Source organism: Polyodon spathula, chromosome 4 (assembly GCF_017654505.1).
Source record: "Polyodon spathula isolate WHYD16114869_AA chromosome 4, ASM1765450v1, whole genome shotgun sequence".
Classification (NCBI taxonomy): Eukaryota; Metazoa; Chordata; class Actinopteri; order Acipenseriformes; family Polyodontidae; genus Polyodon; species Polyodon spathula.
Genome location: NC_054537.1, coordinates 75,726,443 through 75,740,176, shown reverse-complemented (window position 1 = coordinate 75,740,176; position 13,734 = coordinate 75,726,443). Strand labels below are relative to the sequence as shown.

Here is a 13,734-nt window from a genome sequence, read left to right as displayed (position 1 = left end):
AACCAGCAATGCATTTTAATTCAGCTCACTAATGCTGTTTACATAGAGAGGGCAAAGGCAAGCCTAACCATTCTCCAAAAAGGCAATGTGACAGTCTTTACAGGGTCATCATTGTAGGACCCAGCTTCATTGCAGAACTCAAGTTTATCAGCACAATTATATGATGTGTAATATGTTTTTAATACTGCATATAGGCTATTTTTGTGTTGTCTTCTTATATAACCACTTTATAACAACAGGAAGTGTAAAATATATATTGTTGCTTATTCCATAGAAAGTTGTAAGTTTTAGAATGTGAAATAAATATTACACTGGACAGTCTGGAATACTCAATATCCAATCAGATCACCGGAATTGGTCTTTGTGATTTTATTTAACATTTTCTTGACCTGAAGCTATTTAATAATCATAATATACAGACTTTTTGGGCAGTCTGAGGTACTTGTTTTAGCTTCATGTCTTGACACATCCACATAGTACAAACATAACGTGTTGTGTCTTACGAGTAATCTGCTGAGAGAGATTGAGAGACAGTTGAATGGTGAAAACAGTGTAATGAAATAAACACAAAAATGCCAAAACAAAACACTGTTACAAAAACTCAACTAAGAAATAAAAGTCTGACCAAACAGTGGTCAAATATTGCTTGTTGGAGGTCTTTCTACTCTACAGAAAGTTTGATCCTTTCATGTCACTGAATGTTAAACCGGACAGCACATTTTGGCAGCTTACCTAATAAAATGCCTGGGATCAGTGACGCCTACTTAAACGAAGCAAATATTTAGCTTGCAGTTTAAAGCAAAAAGATGTTGTTGACACAACTGTGTGAAAGCGTGTCCCCACATTGAGGTCCCAATTCATGTGCCATTCAGCTGTATGGTGCGACACCTAACAGTCTATAAGCGACATGAAAATAAATGTATCAACACATTTATTGATAATATCTCAACATAAAAGTATATTGGAAAAAGCTTATTCATGACAGTTGTTTAATTGAACACTAGAAAAGCATTGCTACTGTTATAGATTTTAGAAAAAAGATAATGTATTTTCCCTGTTGCATCAAACCTTCTTGTTTTCTTTTAAATTATTGATAGTTCCTGATATTGACGCTAGTACAATTTAAAAGAAAACTTTAACAATATGAAATAGTCATATGATCATTTTTAGGCATTGATAAAATATGTGTTTACTTCTAACCTGTCTGTGTCTTGGATCTTTATAATGTGTGCATTTATTGTATGGCCTTGCTTCTGACCTGCTTTATGTTAGGCGTGACTCAGTCACAAGATAAGGCCAAACAAACAAACATGGCCAAAGGTCACTCAGTGAGCCAATGGCTGAGCTGTAATATAAATCCATGATCTTCGGGTTTTAAGTCCTGTGCTTTAATTTTTGTACCACACTGCCTCCCGCCCAAGCTCAATGTAATGAATCAGTAAGGTAAGATCTAACACCTGGAAATCAGGGTGTGCAATTTTTAAAAGAAAGTGTTGTCCAATCTACTTGTCCCCTACCCGTCGCACAAAACACACACACAATAAAGTAGAATATAACTTGTAGGATTTTGGTTTTATTTAACAGTGAACATAATCAGTCAATTAGTGATTAACAGGGGCGGATCTAGCCTTGTAGCTTGACACACAAAAGGTTCCCTGTGACCCCTCCTCACCTCAACAAATGTACAACATACTTTAAGGAAATGTTCCATTTAGAGCAGTTTGGAACACATCTGCTAGTAGATTAAAGTAACCTACTAAGAGTGAAACTATAATAGGCAATACTTGGAGTTATTCAAATATAAAAATAGTGTTTTTTTCACTTTCTCTATAAGCTGAATCCAACTCCTGATGTACAAAGGTGTTTTAGTTTGTTGCATCACAGATACGAAATCATTGCCAACTATTACTGCTGCTTTTTGGAATTCTAATTTTTCTTTAAGTTTTCAGTTTTGTAACTGTTGAACCCAGATTTTAAAAGGACTTGTGTATAACCTGTCAAGTTTCTGCATTTTTTACTGTTTTTCTACAAAATGCATGCAATATTTACAGTAGGCACCATCAAATTCTGCAAAGACAAAATGTTTTTTTTTTTTCTTTTGTTTATTTCTATGATATATTTATTTTAATAAACAGTACACAATTTTGGGGCTATTTTTCCTCCTCTAACATCTTGTCCCATGATGGCTAGCTGTTACACTGCTGCAGCAGGGTGATCCTGTCTTTTTGGGAGGGCAACATTCTTTCCCTGCACTACTCTCACTGAAAAATAAACAAATAAATTAATTAATACATAAACACATTGCCATGAGATTTACTACAATACTACAATGCTCTTTTTTGCTGGGTTACCAGAGCACGACTTTTCAGTTACAGCTTGTTCAAAATGCAGCAACACAGGTGTTTAGTAAAAAAAAAAAGTGGCCACATAACTTAAGTGCTTGCTTCTCTATACTGGCTTCCAGTAAAATATAGAGTTGATTATAAGAGCCTACTTTTCACTTACAAAACACTTCACGGCCTGGAAACTGATTATATAAAATAACTTTTGTACCTATATGGACCTAGATGTACCTTAAGGTTGAATGATTCTGGTCTTCTGTCCTTCCTGAAGATTAAGACAAAAAGGGAAGGAGAAAAATCTTTTAGTTACAATGGTCCCAGTTTATGGAATAAACTACCACCTGACATTAGAGATGCAGAGTCACTTCAAATTTTTAAATCAAGATTAAAACTCACTTTTTAGACTAGCATTTTATACAAAATGTTAAAAGTGTTTGTGGCAGAGCACAGCTCTGCTCTTTAGAAATTGGCAAGGATGGGGTTAAATTCCCCTACCTGCCTTGGTTCATTGTGTTCAGGTGCCTGGGGTTGATTAGATGATTAGTGTAATTAACGATCAATCAGCGCCCAGCCACCTGACATAAAAGGAGGCCTCTGCTTTTCATTTAGGGGGAGGGAGTTGAGGAAGCAGATTGGTGTTTTGGTGTTTTGGTGTTTTGGTGTTTTGGTGTTTTGGTGTTTTGGTGTTTTGGTGTTTTGGTGTTTTGGTAGGCATTGCCCAGCCTGGAAACCTTTATTTTTGTGAGTGTATTTTTGCTTTATTTTGTTTATTTTGTGTTTAAATTGTTTTGTTTTGGCCCTTGTGCCCTTTCATTTTTGTGTTTATAATAAAATAATTATTTTTTTTGAACTCCAGACTGTCTCTGGGCCTTTATCCACTCATCAGCCTGCCACAGTGTTCTTCTCTTTATTTCTCTACTAATACTTATGTTTTTTGGTGTGTTGTTGTTGTGTTTTTTTTTTTTTTTTTTTTTTTTTTTTTTTTTTTTTTTTTTTTTAACATTTTCATGTTTTGTTTTAATTAATTTGTTGTAGTTTTTATTGACATGTAAAGCACTTGAGATACTGTTGTATGAAAGGTGCTATATAAAGAAATAAACTTAATGACATGAGCTATGAGGACAGGTTAAAATAATTAAATCTCATCAGTCTATAAAAAAAGTGGGGAGGGGGGGCATGATGGAAGTCTTTAAAATTAAATGGTATAGATCAAGTTAACCCAAGACAAAAAAAAAAAGCCTCTGAGTAATTTGTCAGTACAATTTTTTTTGGCGATTCTGTAACTTAAAAACTAGTGCACAGATTTTCACGAAACTTGAACAAAAAAATTCTCCATCACACGGACACAAGGTATACCTCTCAATCAAGTTTAAACAAAGCTCTGCCAGCTGCTCATGCCTATAACAGCCCGATAATATTTACACATAATGAAAAAAAGAAAATATCAGTTTCTACTGTGTTAATTTGTTAAGCTGACAGATTGATTTGCAGGCTTTTCAAGGCTGTTTTTCCCTGCTATAGTACTGTTTTGCTAGGTGATTGAATTGTGCATGCTATGAACTGCTGATCAGATTGACAGAGTGTATCTGTGAGGCGACTCTCCACAGCAGGCGATCTGAGAATTATCTCCTTGGGTGAGAAAAGAGTGACTTTTCCAGCTGGGCCCAGGATGCTTCATCCACAGGAGGTCTTGCCTCCCCTGAGTTCCAATTTGTTACCCTTGGCTAATCTTCTACTTTTAAACAGGCCCTAACAGTTTAACACTTCTGTGAGGCTGCTTAGGTGAGTCCATCTGAGCATTATAATGGATTTCTATGAACTTGGGTGATTTTTTTGTTTTTTTTTTAAAAAAAAAAAAAAAAAAAAAAAACTTTAAACTTAAATATATTGCAAAGCAAATTGAGAGAACACGAGGCCTGAGAGTTGAATTAAAACCCAAAGCAGCACTTTAAATAAGAAATCAGCTGAATGTACAGGTGCACTAGATAATCGTGGATACTCAAAGAGCTGATAACTATAAAGGTCTTGCTTTATGAACAATTCAGCATTTTGATAACAACCTATAAAACACTACACAAGTGCATAAAAAGCATTAGTACTGTATGAGAACTATCAATTAGTGGTGCTATCGGCACCCTAATTTCGTATTCGAGTATCGTATAGGAATTTATCAACGATAGCACTGACGTTTTATTTTTCAAAATAAAGAACAAACAGAAGATCCAATAACTAAAAACTCTGCTGTGCGTCATAGTTAAATAAAAAGGCACAACTTGCATTCAAACTAGAACACTTCAGATTATAACAAAATAAATAATGGAGTTTTTATCAACTGAAAAGCATACCTGTGCGTCTGCATCAGGTGTCCCTTTAACGTTGTTATAATAATAAAAAAGAAATACTAGATTTTAACAGAAGTCATTTCTATCTGAACTATGGTTGTTCATTGCTGTTGGTATATATATAAATATATATATTACACAATACTGTGCAAGAGTTTTAGGCAGGTGTGAAAAAATGCTGTAAAGTAAGAATGCTTTCAAAAAGACATGTTAATAGTTTATATTTATCAATTAACAAAATGCAAAGTGAGTGAACAGAAGAAAAATCTAAATCAAATCCATGTTTGGTGTGACCACCCTTTGCCTTCAAAACAGCATCAATTCTTCTAGGTACACTTGCACAAAGTCAGGGATTTTGTAGGCATATAGTCAGGTGTATGATTAAACAATTATACCAAACAGGTGCTAATGATCATCAATTTAGTATGTAGTTGAAACAATCATTAACTGAAACAGAAACAGCTGTGTGGGAGGAATAAAACTGGGTGAGGAACAGCCAAACTCAGCTAACAGGGTAAGGTTGCTGAAGACAGTTTACTGTCAAAAGTCATACATCATGGCAAGACTGAGCATAGCAACAAGACACAAGGCAGTTATACTGCATCAGCAAGGTCTCTCCCAGACAGAAATTTCAAGGCAGACAGGGGTTTCCAGATGTGTCCAGATGTCCAGATCCAAGCTCTTTTGAAGAAGCACAAAGAAACGGGCAATGTTGAGGACCGTAGAAGCAGTGGTCGGCCAAGGAAACTTACTGCAGCAGATGAAAGACACATTATGCTTACTTCTCTTCACAATTGGAAGATGTCCAGCAATGCCATCAGCTCAGAATTGGCAGAAAACAGTGGGACCCTGGTACACCCATCTACTTTGCGGAGAAGTCTGGTCAGAAGTGGCCTTCCTGGAAGACTTGTGGCCAAAAAGCCATACCTCCGATGTGGAAACAAGGCCAAGCGACTCAACTATGCACGAAAACACAGGAACTGTGGTGCAGCAGGTGCTCTGGATTGACGAGTCAAAATTTGAAATATTTGGCTGTAGCAGAAGGCAGTTTGTTCGCCGAAGGGCTGGAGAGTGGTACACGAATGAATGTCTGCAGGCAACAGTGAAGCATGGTGGTGGTTCCTTGCAAGTTTGGGGCTGCATTTCTTCAAATGGAGTTGGGGATTTGGTCAGAATTAATGGTCTCCTCAATGCTGAGTAGTACAGGCAGATACTTATCCATCATGCAGTACCATCAGGGAGGCATCTGATTGGCCCCAAATTTATTCTGCAGCATGACAACGACCCCAAACATACAACGAAAGTCATTAAGAACTATCTTCAACGTAAAGAAGAACAAGGAGTCCTGGAAATGATGGTATGGCCCCCACAGAGCCCTGATCTCAACATCATCAAGTCTGTCTGGGATTACATGAAGAGAGAGAAGCAACTGAGGCTGCCTAAATCCACAGAAGAACTGTGGTTAGTTCTCCAAGATGTTTGGGCCAACCTACCTGCCGAGTTCCTTCAAAAACTGTGTGCAAGTGTACCTAGAAGAATTGATGCTGTTTTGAAGGCAAAGGGTGGTCACACCAAATATTGATTTCATGTAGATTTTTCTTCTGTTCACTCACTTTGCATTTTGTTAATTGATAAATATAAACTATTAACATGTCTATTTTTTAAAGCATTCTTACTTTATAGCATTTTTTCACACCTGCCTAAAACTTTTGCACAGTACTGTATGTGTGTATATATATTACTAAACTGTAATACAGTATACTGCAGTTTTGATAGACCGAGACTGACTGAGAAATATATCTGGGTTTGGTCTGTGGAAAAGTTGGCAACCCTATTACACAGTAATATATAAAGGAGTGTGAGTAGAAATATATTAGTACACTTCCAGTCACTTCTGTTTACCCAAACCTAATCTGATCCGGCACATTGGAACCCCTCTATATTGTATTTACATCTGTGCCATGCTGTGTGTTATATGTAGTGATGCCAGTGAATATGACAACACACTAGTCAATTGGGAATGACTCATTCTGTAGTATCTCAACCAACCAGAGTTAAAAACTGCCTTTAGGCCACAAAAGCAGTGTTTCTGTTTAAATAAGAATATAAATACCTTCATCATCTCCTTAAGAGGTGGCATCAAGTTATAGATTACAGGTATACAATCCCTAGTTACGCCAGTCATTATTATAGGCAGGCCTGTATTATAATACCACAAATTAAAAATAACAGAACCCGAACTGCAATCTGGGTGCATACGATTAGAACACTGTATGTGATTGCAGTACATAAACACATAAGAACATGAGAAAGGTTACAAACGAGAGGAGGCCCTTCAGCCCATCTTGCTCGTTTGATCATTTATAGCTTATTGATCCCAGAATCTCATCAAGCAGGATCCCAGGATGGCAGCTTCAACAAACATTAACGGGAAGTTGGTTCTAGACTCCCACAATTTTATGTAAAAAAACTACCTCCTATTTTCTGTTCTGAAAGCCCCTGGTCCTTGTTTCTTTACTCAGGTCGAAAAAGCCCCCTGGGTTGGCATTGTCAATACCTTTTAAAATTTTTAATGCTTGAATCAGATCGCCGTGTAGTCTTCTTTGTTCAAGACTGAATAAATTCAATTTTTTTAGCCTGTCTGCATATGACATTCCTTTTAAACCAGGTATAATTCTGGTCGCTCTTCTTTACACTCTTTCTAGAGCAGCAATATCCTTTTTATAGCAAGGTGACCAGAACTGGACCTAGATGAAGTGTTACTAATGCATTGTACAGTTTTAACATTACTTCCCTTGATTTAAATTCAACACTTTTCACTATATATCCAAGCATTTTGTTGGTCTTTTTTATAGCTTCCCCGCATTGTCTAGATGAAGACATTTCTGAGTCAATATAAACTCCTAGGTCTTTTTCATAGGTTCTTTCTTCAATTTTAGTATCTGGTATTTATAATGTATATTTGTATTGCCTGCGTGCAGTACCTTACACTTTTCTATATTAAATACCTTCTTCATAGTATCAGTAGTTTTGCTGTAATTTATATGAAACCACAGATGTATGTACTTAATTACATTTTCCTCTTTGTATTGTTATAATGATAGATTATTTATAGCACACCAAACAACATTACAGTCAGTGATTCTTTCCTTTGCCATCAACAGTAATGATGCAGTGAAAACCCTTTATCAATGGGATGTGTCTGAATTTTTGTTATGCCACAATATATCCCTAACTGAATGAAAAGGAACCTGCCAAACTTACCAGCCTAATTTTTAAAGCCTACTGAAAGAGTTTTTTTTCCTATCACAGATATGAAAGCATTACTTTATATCTGCGCTATTGGCCTATGGTACTGGAGTGTTTTTACCTATTGGTTCTTATCAAATTAATATTGAAAACACACCAGAGTTTACCATGGCAGAGCACAGTGGGCTATCCAGGAGACTTTAGCTTGCAAGTCTCCTAAAAAGTATAGTGAACCACAGTAGAGCTCTGAGTAATATTTAGCCAACAAAAAGAAAATAAGGCTTTTTCACATTAAGTAGCACACATAGCATTTACTGTAATCTTTGTATACTGGTCTTTACCACTTGTCAACCATCAGATAAAGCAGCATTATCTAGAATTATGTTGACACAGAAATAAGTTTGTTTCTCCTCTGATTACACTTCCAAGCACCAGTCCCTTTGCAATTCTCAGGCAGGTTGGTACTGCAATTCACCGTAGTTTTTAATTAGTTGCTATCTCGTGGAAACCTTTTACTCCGTATGTAGATGGATGGGCTGTTTGGCACTGCGACTTAAAAAGCTCCTGCCCAAGCTTATTTCCACATGCTGACAGTCTTGTTTTAGGGAAAAACTAACTCAGTTGAAATGTTTTGTTCCTGACCCCTTCCTTCATCAATTCAAATTGTTCCAGAGTTAAGAAAGTAACAAAATCCTTTGCCTTTTAGAAATAGCTTCCCTGGAAAAATGGCTTTGCTTGAACTGTATAGCAGCCCACAAAGGCTAAAACCACATCATATACAGTACAAATACCTATGGTTTTGTGGATGAAAATATCCACAGTTAGCAGTAAGAAGGAAAACTCACAAACATCAATTTCCAAGCAGCAGTTAATTTAATCTATGGGCCTCTCTATTTTATTTATGTTCTGTACCAAGCCTAGGTCCAGACAAACCCAAATAATCATGTTATTGTCATTTCAAGTACTGTATCTGTGGAACAGGGCTTCAAGTCTGATGTGTATTTTACTGTCTGGAGGATGCGTTTTGTAAAAGCTGTTTTCCTCAACATTGTTCCCTTAAGTACTTGGTTGGAGTCGTACAGAAACTCATGATTCGTTTGGCCACATTAAAGTTATTTCCTCCAGTCATTTGGAAGGTTATTGTTGGTTTCAAGAAAAGTTATGTAATCTCTGCAATTGTTTAAATGAAAAAGAAGTCTTACAGATAACATAATGGACTCCATTGATCGTTTCATTGTGCAGACTGCTGATATGCTTTTTGAAATGCTTATGGGCAGTTTGTGAAATGATTCATACAGTGTTGTTTTATATCTACAATATATAAATTACAGATTCCTCCTAAAGTAGATAAGAGATCTTCAAAAGTAACTCTGTGCCCAACAAGCTGGAAACAAAGCTAATTTATCTGGCTTGAAATTTTTTTGTGATATTGCCAACTTTCCCTATGCAACCCATGAGACAGCCTTTAAAATCCCTTGTGTGCCATTTAAAATAATTTAACTGGCAAACTCTGGAAAAGCAAGCCAATACTGTAAATCTATAGGATTTTGTACAGCTTGAAGGAGACACATTTTCCAAAACATTTTATAATAGGCACTGTGCCTTAAGTGGCTACAACAGCCACCATGTAGAGCACAGAGGCAAGTTACAGCCAACGTTTGAACAAAACATATGTTTAAGAACATATTCTGTTGAATTCCTGTGGAGCAGTTGTAGGCCAAAAAAAAAATAGCAACAAAAGACGGAAAGGGAATATTATTTGCTGGAAAAAGCCCCTTGAACACTTCGAACTCCATTGCTGTGCCATACTGCTTTACTGTAAAATGTATAGTGACGCTAATTAAATACAGAGAAATTGATTTTAGTTGTACAATCATGTGATTCTTTTGTATAAGACACTAAACTAGTATTTGCGCTGTAGCCTTAAAAGACCCTGTGACAGGATGGCAAAGGGTTATTAAGACTCAAAGACAGTAACAGAGGGTTTAAGCGCAGGGGAGCGCGTTTATTACACAAACTAAATCAAAACACTGTTCACAGAGCAAAGCAAAAAGCTCAAACAAAACAAGTAACAAACACCATCTACTAACAGTGCTGTCAGGCTGGACATTCGCCTTCACTGACTACCAGTGAATAATACACAATTTTAACCCACAGGTTACACTCGTCCAAACACCAACCTCCCAAACAAAGGATTTCCCCTCCTTAAATACCATGTGGCTTGAGCCTTATTAACCATTAATCATTCAATTATGGCTCCAGCCACATTCTCACATGTATTTGCCAGGGATAGGAATAAACCCCCTCCCTGCCAATCACCACAAGCAATACATCAACCACACTCTTTACAAGCAGGGCCCCACCCTGCCACAGACACCCTCTTAGTTTTTGCAAAAGGGATATATCTCTGGGTATATCCATATTTTGCAAAACCATCAATAGTTTCAGGGAACAAAATATAGACAACAACATGTAGTCTGCTGATATAAATGTACTGATGCCTGTCCAATGCAGTGCTCTACCTTTCTTCAATTATGATTCACTTGTGCTAACTTTTAAGCTGCGATGGTTCCAGAATGAGTATTTGATAAGTGGTTACACTGTTTATAGCTACATTTGTTAGTTAGGTTATGTCACTGGCATATGGTTGCTATTCAGAAGGACCAAAGTTTAAAACCCTGGTGACAGTTGCAAAACAAAAGACATTTGCTCTTTCCTGTCACATTAGAAAGTCGTATCCTCCATTAGTTCTGGTAATCAAAATAAAATTGTGTGAGTAATGTTACAGTATGTTAGTCTCTTTTTGCAAGATGGAGTTTAAGGGTTGTGGTTTCTCTCCACCGAGCGGTGAGATTGGTCTTTAATTGCAGTAAAATTTGTCTTTAATACCCAGGGAGTTTTTCATTCAGTTCAGGGAGTTTGGATGCGAACATCCAAGTTTCTGTCGCTCTTGCAATGACGTCATCTCAAATCGCATACTCTCACACTGCTACTGTGCCTGTCCCTGATTCTCTCAAACTCTCAAGTGCAGCAGATTCCACAATTCCACTGTGGGTGTGCAGCAGGCCTCCGCAGTTTACACTGCTCAATCGCTCAATTCCACTGTGGGTGTGCAGCAGGCCTCCGCAGTTTACACTGCTCAAGCTCTCAATTCCACTGTGGGTGTGCAGCAGGCCTCCGCAGCTTACACTGCTCAAGCTCTCAATTCCACTGTGGGTGTGCAGCAGGCCTCCGCAGTTTACACTGCTCAATCGCTCAATTCCACTGTGGGTGTGCAGCAGGCCTCCGCAGTTTACACTGCTCAATCGCTCAATTCCACTGTGGGTGTGCAGCAGGCCTCCGCAGTTTACACTGCTCAATCGCTCAATTCCACTGTGGGTGTGCAGCAGGCCTCCGCAGTTTACACTGCTCAATCGCTCAATTCCACTGTGGGTGTGCAGCAGGCCTCCGCAGTTTACACTGCTCAATCGCTCAATTCCACTGTGGGTGTGCAGCAGGCCTCCGCAGTTTACACTGCTCAATCGCTCAATTCCACTGTGGGTGTGCAGCAGGCCTCCGCAGTTTACACTGCTCAATCGCTCAATTCCACTGTGGGTGTGCAGCAGGCCTCCGCAGTTTACACTGCTCAAGCTCTCAATTCCACTGTGGGTGTCCAGCAGGCTTCCACAATTTACACTGCTCAATCGCTCAATTCCACTGTGGGTGTCCACCATGCCTCCGCAGCTTATACTGCTCCTACTCTATCCCTCCTTCTCTTATGTCTTCTGTAGGCATCCAGCCAGACCCCGCAGTTCACCAGTCCCTTTTCAGTCATGCTGTTCTTCCTCCAAACGCCTCTTTCCGATTCCGATCCGTCCTCAGTGTTGTTCGAAATGAATCCAGTTGCCGGGGTTTTCCTAGCGTTTCACACAAGACTCTTAAAGCTTTATTTCTCTTGGCCTTCCTTTGGTTTTGAGATCTTCAGAATGTACTACTTCCTGTTGCGATTTCAATCCTCTCATTCATGCATTTACGACCTTAAAAATGCTTTCATTCTGCTCACTACTTAAAATCTAATCTGTGGCATTGAGACCAGCTTGGAACTTTTGGGGGTCACGTGCCTCGTCCAGGTGGCCCGGTGGTAGACCCTCAAACCGGGCGGATTTAATACCAAATAGTTTATTTAGATATACATTGCATAATCACCAATAAAAGTTTTCGTGTTGTAGGGTTTGTCTCGGTCTACTGAATTGCCCATTACACAAGCATGCTGTTAGTTCATATATAAAAGCTCCATGAACAGTGTAAATCGGCACTTTATAAAATAAGTATTTTATAAATACCAATGGCTTATAAACAGTGTCAATAATGGGTTACGACAATAAGGAAATTATGGCCCAGAGCCAGTCAATTCTCTTTCTAAAGGGACAATTGTTTCCATTGCAGTCTTTTTATTTTTAAATGAACATCTAACTGGTGCTTTGTAAGGTTAATTAAAAATGTACAGCATATGGATTTCTAATCGCAAATAAAATATCTGAAATGCTTGCTTGCCTTTACTTTTTATAGATATTCACATGTTCTGACTGCTGTACTGCAGGTCTCCGAAATGTTGGGCAGCTGGGCTCTCACATTGCATGCAAAATGACGTTGCACTGCAATAAAAACCCAGAAGCCTCCCTGAAAACTCTTCAGCAAGATTGTTCTTTTGGCCCTAAAACCTGGATGGATGCATGAACTGTGATCAAAGCACCTTGTTTCATCTCTCGGTTCCCATCTCATGAAATTAGCTAGTATCAAACCACGCATATTATTTTCAGAATGTTTTTGCTATCATAATGTGGCGATCCAATACTTTCCAATGGGCCATTTTACATTATGGGGCAAGCCATTTGTTTTCACATCTCACAACTGCAGGTGCTCTTGAATTTGGCAAGTGGTCCATCCTGGTTTGGGATATTGATTGTATTATGCACATATTTAGAGGTGAACTCTTGATTGCCCTGCAACATCATTTTCCAAGAGGATTCTGGGAAGAACCACAGGGCTCTTACACATTAGGGGCTCTTACAATAGGTTTACACAAACTGAAAACACAAGGGGTGTAACAATTTGAAAGAGACTTACCCTTTCATATCCTGTGCAACTTTCTTGCATTGCTATGCAGCGGTTTCACTACAGCTGAGCAGGTTTCCAGTATATGCCTTAATTAATTCTTTAAATAAAAGATGTGTTGGCATTTCTTGAATAAGGCAGCCTGTAAATCTAAAGCAGAAGAGTGCCGTTGTGGAGAATTTTACAAGCATCGCTATTGTCTGCTTTATAATCAGACTCTTATTAGCAGCCCATTTTCTACCTGTTAAACTGTTATGTTAAGCTGTAACAAAATACTGAATAGATCAGCAGAAATGTAAATGTATTTTCCTATAACAGAAGGTTTTGTTACGTTAAACAGACTCAGTTACTTACGTAGTTTAGTGCAGTGCTTCAGTTCTCCTGTATTGTACGAAAGAACCCCCAGTGCAACTTTAGTGCAGTATTAATCACTGGTAAAGTGCCAGGGAGTGACAGCAGGAGTTTTATTAGAAATACTGGTCCCAAGGGCATGTCTGGGAAGCAGAGAGGAGCTAGAATAGTTGTTTGCTTTGCATATTCAAAGACCAAATTCTACAGCAGGGTGTAAATTTCACAGTACCTTTTCAGATACGTGTCTAGACTCAGATTGGGGGGGGGGGGGGGGTGTATTTCCAATTACTGGCAAACACTAACTCTAACGATTACCACAATTGACTGCAATGCCAATAGTCCCATCTCTTGGGACT

General features: G+C 38.3%; 1 long non-coding RNA gene across 1 annotated transcript; it reads right to left on the bottom strand.

Moving 5' to 3' along the window:
• Positions 1 to 2,555: 2,555 nt before the first annotated feature.
• On the bottom strand, positions 2,556 to 13,457 carry LOC121313866. The gene is made up of 3 exons (XR_005950062.1): positions 13,382 to 13,457; positions 13,040 to 13,177; positions 2,556 to 2,607 (listed from the first exon to the last, which is right to left on the bottom strand). It is a non-coding gene; the product is annotated as an uncharacterized LOC121313866 (long non-coding RNA).
• Positions 13,458 to 13,734: the final 277 nt, after the last annotated feature.